Source organism: Acomys minous (genome assembly GCF_964271855.1).
Source record: "Acomys minous genome assembly, chromosome: 1".
In the NCBI taxonomy this organism is placed as follows: Eukaryota; Metazoa; Chordata; class Mammalia; order Rodentia; family Muridae; genus Acomys; species Acomys minous.
In genome coordinates this window covers 181,177,658-181,189,987 of record NC_140483.1, presented here as the reverse complement: position 1 = coordinate 181,189,987, position 12,330 = coordinate 181,177,658, and positions in this window count along the sequence as shown.

Sequence of the window (12,330 nt, the reverse complement as noted above, 5' to 3'; positions counted from 1 at the left end):
TAAACAACTAAGCTTAATTGTAAACCTAAACTATCTGGTCTTCAACCATATCAGAGACTTAAAAAGGAAAAAAATTAATTACCTGAGTATACAGAGGTTGCAGGTTAGCAGCTTCCCAAGTAAAAAGATGACAGAGAGAGTTTGCTACCTGAAAAGTTAAACAAAACTCTGTATAACATTGGAGCACAATCTTCAGCCTTCTGGCCCAATATATCTAATAGACATATTTGTGAGGCAGGAATTGTTGAGTTCCTGCTTACCCTGTCTTGGCAGAGTTTTGACTTTAACTCTGCCTGCGTCCAATTTTGCCCTTTTTAAAGGTAGAATTCTGTCTATGGTAGAAATGAGGACATTTTGCCCAGTGGCTTGTTTACCACATTTGAAGCCAACTACATAAGGAGGTTCTTTGATGCTCATCATCTTCTTTGAGGTAGGCTGGGTGTTGCCAAGAGTTAACCTGTCTCATTGTCAATAAATCTTTAAAATAATCAAAACATTCTTTCATTTTATATTCTCTATATCTCTGAGGTTTTTGAAGAGCTTATCTAACCATTTTCCATTATCTTTCTGTAGAATCATATCTGTCTGTGGCACCTAAGATGTATATTCTTGTGATAAAAATAGACTAGTAATTGACATGACCATGATTTGATCAACTAATAATTAGTTTGTATTACTTATTTATTCTAAATAGCCTGCAATAGCACTTTCACAGTATTACAAGTAAATTTTGTATTATAATTAAGTTATATGAGTACAATACCTCATATTAGAGTGGAAATATATATATATAATACATGTGAGAAGTAATCTTAAATTTGAATTCTATACCACTGTATTTAAAATGAAACTTATTTTGCATCTATATATAAAAGTCTATACCCATGATTTAAAAATAACCTTTTGAGTGACAATTAAGGCATTAAGTTGAGTAATTTCATTAGTCTACTTTTTGTTCCATCTTCCCTTTTTTCCCCTTCTTTCTTTTCAACTCCTATCTCCAAACCTAAGAATGGAAGATAAAGGAAAAGAGAGACATCCCTGTGTCCAACTTTGTTTTCCCTCTAAATAAGACTGCTAATAACTAATAACCAACTTCCATTGAAAATAACCCACCTAGCCCAAGAAGCAACTAAATACCTTACTGACCCACCTAAAAGATATGGGGCATCGTTCTCTTAAGGTATCTTCCTGCTGATTTCGGACAAATAATACCTTTATACAGGTCCAAATAAAATTGGGGAAATGGTTAAACAAGCTAGGGGTAGAATTTGTGGTCCAGAAATGTTGAAGAGTCCCAGGCTTCATTAGAGCCCTGTGTGGCACAGTGTGAAATGCTGGACCAGTTGAGATTGGAAGCTTTCTTTGAAGGAGTCCTGGGGGCTGTCTTGTTCTGATGAGGAACAGCAACTGAAGCACTTGGAGCTAGAATGTGAAGAATGCAGGATATCAGTGTACAGTATGCTGAAAGGAATGAATCTTGCGTAGCCAATTCAATTGCTCACTAACCACAGGATAAACGTTTATTTGGTTAGAGTTCTTTGCATTCACTTTTGTTCAGAGTTGAAAACTAACTCACTCATTATCAACCTGTTATGGCCATCTGTTGACATAGAATGAAGGCAGTATGCACAGATAAATGTAAGTTCTATTGTTTCTTTAATTTCACACAGCTTTTGAACTGAATATGTGTCTCTGATGGATTTCAAAGACCCTCCTTTTTTCACAGCTGTGAGTGTGTACGTTTCCTGTGTTGCTAGTGAAAAATCACCAACATGGTCTTCCAGACAGCTATCTCACATGCACGTGTGTGGCAGAAGGTAGAATCATTTCTTTGTCTAAAAACCAGGCAAATTATAGAATAAACATCTATATCAAGACAGAGATTAAAAGTTAAAGATCACACGGTCTGCCAATCGTACGGTAGTGTGTGGCCTTCACATTACAAACTGCACTAGTGCATTCCACAGGTCCCACAAGCGTGATTATTTTAAATGCCTCCATTTGTCCTAGAAGGAAAAGTAGAACATCCATTTTCTGCTTTGTCCCACTCCGGTTCCAGACTAAGCAGTGCACTTGGTTTCTGTAGTCAAAGAAGCTTTTTGTTCCTAGGCACTCTGGTTTCTTTTCCCTGGTGGAGAATGGAGATTGAATTTGGAAACATTCTGGCAGCTCCCTGGTGAAGTCTGTTTCCACAAAGGGAACAGGCAAGTGTTTGTGACTGAATAAGGGTTTCCAAGTGAGAAACGGCAATTTGCCAAAGTGCACATTTCTGTCAAATAATGTTCTTACATTGTTTGTTACTCGCACTCTTGATTAGAACTCAGAATAAAATTTTTAAAAAAAGAAAGAAATATGTGTGAGTTTTCTTCCTGAGTGAAAATCAACGGTATGTTTATAATGCAAGAGAAATGACGAATGGGGATTGAAAGCCCAGGGGCATCCCAGCGCCTCCTGAGAACACTTACTTTACTAAAAATTGTCATCGTGGTCTCCGAAGTCTGTAAGTGAAGGCCCCTGCCATCCTATCAGATGCAAAGTGGGGCTGGACTGCTTTGCTCAGCACTAGAGAGGCACTAATTGATTCCTGTCTGCTCTCTGCCCCGCCCGACTCTGCCTCCTTTGACCATACATCACCAGTAACTGCAGTACGTCCACCACACAGACAGGAAACACATGCATCCACAAAACTCATTCTGGCTCTCTAGGAAGCTTTTCTATTTCCTCTCTTCTGCTGCTGTTTTGTTGCAGCTTGGAACTGGCACTTATTTTTCTGGTATAGAGCCTTGAACATTCTTGCCAAGGGAACTACTATCACGCTACTGCTCCAGGATTTTGTAATTTTAATTTGATTTTATTATCTATTTTGTTGTTGATGTTGTTGTTGTTGTTTTAAGACTGGGCCATGCTATATAACCAAGGCTGAACTTGAACTCACTTTGTAGCTCTGGCAGGCTTTGCATGATTTAGAATCTTCCCAACTCAGTCTCCAAGGTGCCTAGGACTACAGCCACGGGCATAGGCCATGCAGCTAACTGCTTTCACTGCATGAAGAGTGGAAGAACACCAATGCAGGACTCTTGGATAAACATATTACATGTAATATATCTAATGTTCACCAAAAACTTGTGATATGCAACTTATTAAGACTCCGATCTTCAGAGGAAACCAAAGTTGCAATAGTTTAAATAGTTATTTATTAGGAAGCTCATAACTAGCTCACTTACACTGCAGGGATATGTGCCACCAAATGTTAGTAGAAGCACATTTCTATGTCTCTCTATAACCAGGGCTAAAAAGCAAGTCCAGCGTTCCATCATCCTGATATTCTTCATTGTTTGTTCCTGCATAGTCGTGTTGGAATTCCACAATGTTTGATGTGCATTCTAAAATCATAATACTGCTGGTGACGCCAAATGATAACCAAGAAACAAAAAATCCACTATGCAAGTGCAAACACACTGAGTGTCCTCATCTTCTACTCAGACAACACAAAGGCCAACAGTGATTCCTTCTGTTTCTTAAAGGTAGAACTTATTTGAAGAGAAGAGTAAAAAATTTTAAAGGGGAGAAAATAATAACCACCATAATAAACCAAGCCACTTATTCCAAATTCAGAGGTTCTGCCTAGTTCAAACAACTAATAAAGAAAATGGGAAGAATATAATTTGCAGCAATTTCACAAAAGAGGAGAAATAAAACTTTGCTTTACAAATAGCCCTGGCTGTGCATCAAGCCAAGCAAGCAGTCCAGCCGGAGTGGATGGTAATGTGATTACGCTGGTAATGATATGCATTAGGTACATTATGGGGAACAATAATGCTCCCTACCAAACGCACTCAATCTAGTTATTGATTTTTCTTAATGTTAAAAGCACTACTCTAAAACCGAAAAGAGATATCCTTTATTTATTCTCTTTCTCTTTCAGTTTCCAAGTCCATAGATCCTTAGATGCGGAGCAGTATAGCAAGATAATGGAGTAATGTATATCTGATCTGACACCTACTGGGCCAGGCTAAGGTTTCAGATAGAAACTGTGAGGAACTGCTTGGGGGCGGGGAACCGTACATAACAAAGAAAGAAAAATCAAACCTCCACTTTGCTTTCTTTTTATTCAGTTTAATTTTCTAAAAACAGCTTTGCAAAGCAAGCATATTTTCTTTTAAAACAGAATAGTAACTTGTTAATTATATACATAATGCCAAGCTCATGCGTCTATGTTAATGTGTTTTCTTCCGTGAGCCATGTTCCATCTATTTAGGTTTTTAATACATTACTATTATAACTGAAAAAGGTAGCTTTTTCACTGGTTCCCTTCTCTAGACTTCAACATTTACTACTGAAATCACATTCTCTTTTATATGTGTACATACAAGCAGAGAGAGAGAGAGAGACAGAGAGACACAGACAGAGAGAGAAAGAGAGAGAGACAAAGAAAGAGAAAACACAGACAGAGAGAGAGGAAGAGCGACAGAGTGAGAGATAGAGACACAGAGACACAGACAGAGAGAGACAGAGAGGGAGAGAGAGAGAGAGAACTCTTCCATCTCATTCTCATGCAATCCACAATTCCTTTTAACACTCAGTAACAGTAACACCTGGACCAGATTCTTGTCACAAATGTCAGGGAAAAAAATCAGTAAATACAAAACATGGTAAAACTTGGTTCTACTTCATTTCACAAAATAGTTCTTATGGTTTTCACTAAATGTCATTTCAAGCTGTGTTTGTCAAGTTAATAATTAGGGAAAATAATAGTCTGATGTCAAAAGTTCCCTATATGACTCATCAGTTCTCTCAGAAAAAAACAAGCAATCTATTTGTGCTAACCTTTTGGCAGATGTCCGATACTCATTTCCCTCATCATCTCATTCCTCCAGTGCTTTTTTTTCCCTTAACTTTAGAGGAGAATAAAAAGCATTTATTCTTGTCATTTTCACTTGGCCAGTTTCATTTAAGCTACCCCCAGAGGATCTGAAACAGCATGTCCTCAGCGGCAGATCTACAGTCAGTAAAACAAAAATGGAAAACATCTCAATTGTTTTCTTCTATTTAACCAAGGGACACCACTTGCATTCTCCTGGTGAAGTTCTTAGACATTCCACAGTGCACAACTAGAGGGGAGTTAGCCAGCACTGCCAGTGTGCTGAAATGACACCTTTGCTCACTGTTTTAAAACTATTTATTAAGACAGAAAAATCTTTAATTTTAAAGATAGTTCTACTCAACAAACGTCATTTGGCATATAACCTGCGTGATTTGATATCATTTAGGAATGCAAAGTATTTTGCTCTGCTATATAAAAGCACACAAAGACAGGAGTTCCTTTTTTTTAATAGCTGTAAGCCCCAATATAATGAAAAAGATACTTAGAGTAAAATATAATTCCTTCGCTTCTTTTTCTTAAAAAATAGAAAAATAGTTTCCCTCTTGCCATTATTGCAAACTTCTTTTTTCCTCCATTTATTCATTTATTTAATTACTTTACGTATTGATTGCAGCCTTTCCTTCCAGTCCCACTCCCACACACCTCTCCTGCCATCCCTCCCTCTCCTTCCTCCCAGAGAAGGGAAGGCCCTTTTGCCCCAGCTGGGCTGCCTTGCCACTCCCCAGTAGAAGAGGATGTGCTTAGTGACTTGAGATACCAAGGTGGCTTGGTACCTCTGTTTCTTAATACACTGACAATAATATTTCCCTTCCCATGCATGAGCCTTTGTGAGTGACATATTAAGACACCTTGTCACCTCAGGGATTTTTGATGGAGAGGTGAGTGTGTGTGTGTGTGTGTGTGTGTGTGTGTGTGTGTGTGTGTGTGCCCTCTCTCACTTAAACATAAAATTTTTCTCTTCAAAAGAACTTTATGTGTTCTCTGCCTTAGCCAAAAGAATTTCAAAACCCCTTATGATGGACCCAATTTAGCAAAATAAGCATAAATATGAGAATATTTGCTTAGTATTTTTGAACATGTATTAAGTATTATACTATAAGCATTAAATGCTATGTTTTTACAAGAATTCTACAAGCTTATATTACTTACTAAGAGTAAATAGTAAAAATTAATTTCAGAACACATTTAAAAAATGTTGTTATTGTAACTAATTTATGCTTTGCCAAAATAGTGTTAGCTGAACTTGAAATATATAAAATATTTACAAAATAATGCTTTCAAATTGTAAAAGACCTCTATACAAAGTAAAACCTATGATCTTTTCTAAGATCAGACAATATCAATTGTAATATGTTAAGAGTAGTGAGGATGGGGAAAGGGGAGGACCAGAAGAGAGAAAGGAAGTCAGCGGGGGAAGGCATCTCAGGGACAGTGGAGCCCCTTAGGAGTCTTTGGGGGTGACCCTAACTGAGACTCCTCTCAGTGGGGGTGGGTGTTGGAATGGGGGAGGGCCAAGGAGCCTGAAATCATCACCTCCTGTAGCCTGGTGGGCAGGTGGGACTCCCACTGGTGATAGGGGACACCAACCTACCCATAAAAATGAAAGATAACTAAATTAATTTTTAAAAAGTACTTATTTTAAAGTTGAGAAACCTACTAGAAGAACATTATGATAGGCAGATTTGGGCCCAGGGGTCCCAATCAAACTATGGCACCAGCCAAGGACAATACGTGCAGTAAACTTCAACCCCCTACCCACATCTAGCCAATGGGCAGAACATTCTCCACAGTTGAGTGGAGAGTCGGGTCTGACTTTCACACGTACTCTGGTGCCTCATATTTGACCACGTCCCCTGGAGGGGGAGACCTGGTGGCACTCAGAGGAAGGACAGCAGGCTACCAAGAAGAGACTTGATACCCTATGAACATATAGAGGAAGAGGAGGTCCCCCTCAGGAACAGTCATAGGGGACGGGAATAAGGGAAAAATGGGAGGGAGGGAAGAATGGGAGGATACAAGGGATGGGATAACTATTGAGATGTAACAAGAATTTCTATCTATCAAGTTATGCTTACTATAGGCATTCATTAATTTCTAGTTTGGCTACTATAAATTTGTTTTAGATATTTAAAATAGTTTCCATATTTAATATTTATATCAGAAATTTTGATGAAATTTTATTCTCGAAGAGTTGCTAATACTTTTAACTGATTTTTTAACCCGTAAGATGGGAGTATTAAAACTCATTTATCTGGTTGATATAGGTATTGCATAGTATAATGTAAATTATTTTCAGGGATGGATGCTATATATATATATAAACTAGCTCTTGTCAGGGCAGTGAGAAACAGCTGGAACTCTGTAGTATGCTCCAGGGGAAATTCCATCATTTATTTAATTCTTATGCTACAATTTCTGGGAAAGTAGTAACCATGAGTCTTTTATTTTAATGGGAAAAAATAATTCAATTTACCATATGGTCGTAAATCAACCTAAAGCAGTGTAAAAGATAAGATGCATATGGATGTAAGTAGTAGGACATTTTATGTAGGAGCAATGGGTACCACTGTAAAGTTATACTTGAAGGGACAACTAGAGGAAGTAAGAGGGTCAGCTATTGTGGCTTCTGGAGTGCAATTGTAAGATTTTTTTTCACATTCTGGAAGTAATGAAGGATGTGATGCTATCGAGTTCTTAGTACCTTGCTCCCAAATCACTGCCCTCACAGAACACCCTGTCGTCTGCTTCACTGTACAGAGGCTCTTTCCAAATATTTCTCCTTTCTTCCATTCTCTCATTAATTAGTGGATCCCTTCAATGTACCAGGAGTAATAACTGAGGATGTGACGTGTACATTATTCTTTCAAATTCTACTTGTCCATTATCACAGCAAAAATGTGGTCAGTGACATTTCACGGATGAGAAAGTGGAAGCCCCAGGCACTGGTTAGTTTACAGTAGCTGCAGTACCAGGATAGAAATGGTTCATTTGGGAATTCCAGTTCTCTGTAGTCTCAGCGTCTGCCCCATCACCCTAGTGCTCAATATGCTCTGCAAATGCAAGCTCCATTTAGACTCTTCAGTTACTGTGAGCATGCTAAGTTCAGATGGACATCACCTCCCAAAGTCACCAAATGCAGTTAAATACGATGGCTATGAAGCACTAGCTATCAAGACTCTATGAAGAATGGATTTTCTCTACTAGATGAGATTTTAATAGAAACTATTCACTATTATGTACTTAACAAAAAGTACCTCATTTATGGATCACATGTGTTTCATTTTACAAGCACACAGGAGACACACAATCAGGGGCAGATACAGAAAACAACAACCAAAAATAATGGTGGAGTCTGCTAAAAATAAACCAAACCTTCTCCAAATAAAACATCGTCATACTACATCTTTTTTTGTACAGTGTCCCCAGTAACCTCAACAATGCAGTATTGGTACGCTTTTTCTGCTTAGCTACTGATATATGAACCAAACAACACGTAACACCAAATGAGATTCATTCTTCGACTTTAACATTTAAAGTTAGAAAAGTTCAGTGAGCAACATAAACCAGCAAGAACTGCCACGAATATTTTTTTTCTACAGTCAGAATTCATTCAAGTGCTTTTTTTTTTTCAAAAGCAGGAAGCATCTACATGCTGGCCAGCTATCATACTTAATTAAATTTGTAAGGGTCACATCAGAGGTAAAGAATATTATCCACACAAGTAATGCAGTCAGAATACTAATGCACTCTAAGGGTTTTCAGTTGACCTTTCTGCTTTGCCCTTCTTATAGACATTATTTGTCAGAATAAAAATATCAAGCCAAGCAGATCTAGCAACTCATAACCCTTGTTTAAGCCTAATTGGAATATGTCATAAATTTATCCATTGCCATGGACAGTAAGATTTATATTGAGGTTTCATCCATCTGCTCTCATTCAGATAGAGGAGGATATTGTTGGTATACAGGAAGAAAATGTATCCAAGGGAAATGTGTCTTTGCCATTTGCTCACTACAATTAATACTAAAAGTGCCATAATACCAGGGTATTTCATAACTGCAGAGCAGGAGTTATTGATGTGACTATTACGATTAGCAACTATAAAAAGCTTATCAAAATTCACCACTGATTCCTTTAAGCAGGCTGTGCTTTTATGACATCGTCTTTCCGTAAAGCTGCAGCTCCACAAAAGCTAATGTTTCATGTTTACAGCTCAAGTTCCACCATGGACCATCACGATACTCTAATGAATAGATTAAGCTCATTTATATCTTGAGATTGTCAACATTTGCCAACAGATTATTAATGAGATAACTCTTCTACATTCCTTGATTCTTTAAGCAGAGAGTCAATGAAAAAAAAAAAAAGAACATGCCACCTTAGAAATGGACAGTCTGCTTAAATATCCTACTTCTGAAAGTTATGTGAATCAAGCACATTGCTCAAATATTCTGAGCCCCAGTTTCTTCAAGAGGAATATGCTTATAAAGTGGTCTATGGCATTTTAGTTCTGATGGATCAAATGACACACAATCCATAAAATTTACTACCATTCAATAAGTACTTTGTATGATCTTTCAAGCATATAAATATAATATAATTTAATAAATAATATATGTGTGTGCCACCGATGGTTTCTATTAGTGTGATAAGATATTATTATTATGACTAAAAGCAACATGGTGAGAAAGTTTATGTTGCTTATCCAGTTCTATCAGCTAAGGAAGTCAGGACAGAGACTTGAGGCAGGAACCAGGAGGCAGAAACTGAGGCAGAAGCCATGCAGGAAAACTGCTAACTGGCTTGTTGGCCAAGGATTGCTCTGCCAGCTCTCTTTTACACCCTGGACTACCTGTTGAGGAGTGGCACCATTCACAGTATGCTCAAACCTTCCATATCAACCATTAATTAGGGAAATACACACAGCTCAAAAACACACATTGGGGTTATTTTCTCAGTTGATGTTCTTTCTTACTAAATGATTCTAGTTTTGTCAAGTTGATGTAAAACTAGAGAGAGCCGGTTTTACTTGCTTTCCTTTAGGTGTGTATCCTTTGTAAATATAACACAAAAGTTTTACTAGCAAATAAAATAAATTTGTCAGATATAATCACAATTTAATAAATATAACTCAAAGTCATTGCATCTACTCTTGTCATTATGTATCACAGGCAAAAGAATCTATATTTAATTTGATTCTTGATTTTTTGTTACATCATTCATAATACTGATTGTCTTCCATTTTATAATCCATAAGTGCATTTCCAACATTCAACCAACGTGACTCAACAACTATAGTTTGGACATGAATTTTATGCCAAACTACTCTAAGGATGAAAAATGGAGAAAAATTAGAAAAACTCTCATCCTGTTTTTTCAGATCACAAATAGAGAAAGTTGTTGCATGTGGAGCAAAGTATAACAAAATTCATCACCTAAGTTTTTCCACATAAATCTCAAAAGTATTGTTCCTATAAGGAAATAATAAACTCTATAATCAATATTGTTTTAGAAAATAAACACCATTCAACACAAATAATTTTTAGAACAACTCAGCAAATTAAAATTCCAGTTTATTGTTGGACATACACAAAAATAGTTACTAAATTATTTGGATAAGTTTGGCTTTTTTTTGTTGTTGTTGTTTTACAAGTTTTACCCCACCAAAACCACAATATAAATTTGCAACAGAGGAGGAAAAAAGAACCAAAACTTCCCATGCCCTGCTTTTTTTCTTTAAAAAATACTTTAAAAGGAAATTTTGTGGGTATTTTTATTTACATTTTATATTTTGATACATATTAGGGGCCTAACAGGTGACCAAACCAGCCTTCAGACAGTTTTCTGTCTAACTTCTGATTTTACTTGTCATGTGACCATATGCATTATAATCTCAAAGGAGAAAAATACACAAATTTTAAGCGCTATAATTTTACATTGTTTTTGTCCTATTTGATCAATTTAGAATTTGATATTTGAAATGTTTAGTTTTTGCTTTTGTCTTTAAATATTACTATTTTCAGCTTCAAGTAAAACAATATTTTAGTCTTGCTGAGTTAAACATCATAGTATTCAAACAATTATACTTAATGATAGCAATATTTAAACTTCATATAAAATTAATAAAGACTTTATCAACACAAAAATATCAAAATCTACAGCACTATATAATTTCCAGTATATATTTCATTTAAGAAGGTTGAGATATTTCCTAGCCAATATTGATAGGAAACATCCTTGTACACAGGTAAGAATATAACAAGATACTTCTTAATATGTACCGAAATGTTGGAAACTTTCATTTTAAAAAGGACAATATAAAATCCTAATACAAAATTATGGCTAACCCAGCAAGGATTGACTTCTGTTAAGTCACTTCTTTCATTGACTATAAAGCTACCACTTGTACAAATGCAAACCAGCTCTAGCTTGATGTGTAGCTCTGTGTGTGTGTGTGTGTGTGTGTGTGTGTGTGTGTGCATCCATATGTGTATATGTGTGTATGTGGGATATTGTGTATATGCATGCATATGTGTATGTATGTGTGTTTGTAAGTATGCACATGTGAGCACATGCTTGCACAGTGTGTGTGTGTTGTTTATCTTGCACCTGATATAAAAAAAAAACAATAAAACCTTCAGGAAAAAATTGTCCTTGCCCCTAAGCTTTGGGTAAAGAATGTGACTGTTTCATTATATTTGCAATTGTCATTTCAAAGCCCTGTCTCTGGTTTCTTAGGCTCTGCTAGCTTTGTCATATAACTAGATGGAGATCATTCTACTGTGACCAAGTTACATCTCAATACAGAGCCCTCATTTTTCATGTCTCCTGCTTAAAAACAAATAGCAAGCTCCGGAGAAAGACGTGTGCTTTGTTGATCTGAACCTACACAATAACAGTGGCGTTTTCAGAAATGGAGCCAGAAATTCCCAAAGGAGTCACATCTTAAATTTTTATCTGCAAATAACATTCCAAGATGTCTTGATCTTGGATATGAACTAGGTTTTTATCTTCCCTGGCAGGTCAATATGGTTTATGACACAAGTTTAAGAGACAACTCCTGGGTACTACTGTTATTTTCTTCTGAATATTTTACCTAATAGCTACATTTGTGCCTGCTGAAGAATTTTATACTCAGCAAATAACATTTCAAAAGCAGTGCATTATCTAAGCTAATAATTCACATGTAATCAGAACACTGCATAAAAATAACACTTGGGAAGTAATCAAATTGCAAGTTTATTTTTGTCTCCTAGTACCCATTTAAATTTTATCCAGTGGGGAAAGCAATTCCTTTTCCATTTTGGTAATGGATGGTTCTTCAATAACTATATTACAAGTCCCTGCCTCAATTTAGTAATTAGATATATTCAATCCACATGTCAACCTTTTCAATCATTTTCCTCCTCCGGAGCTGAAGTCAATCCTTGGTAACCTGTGGG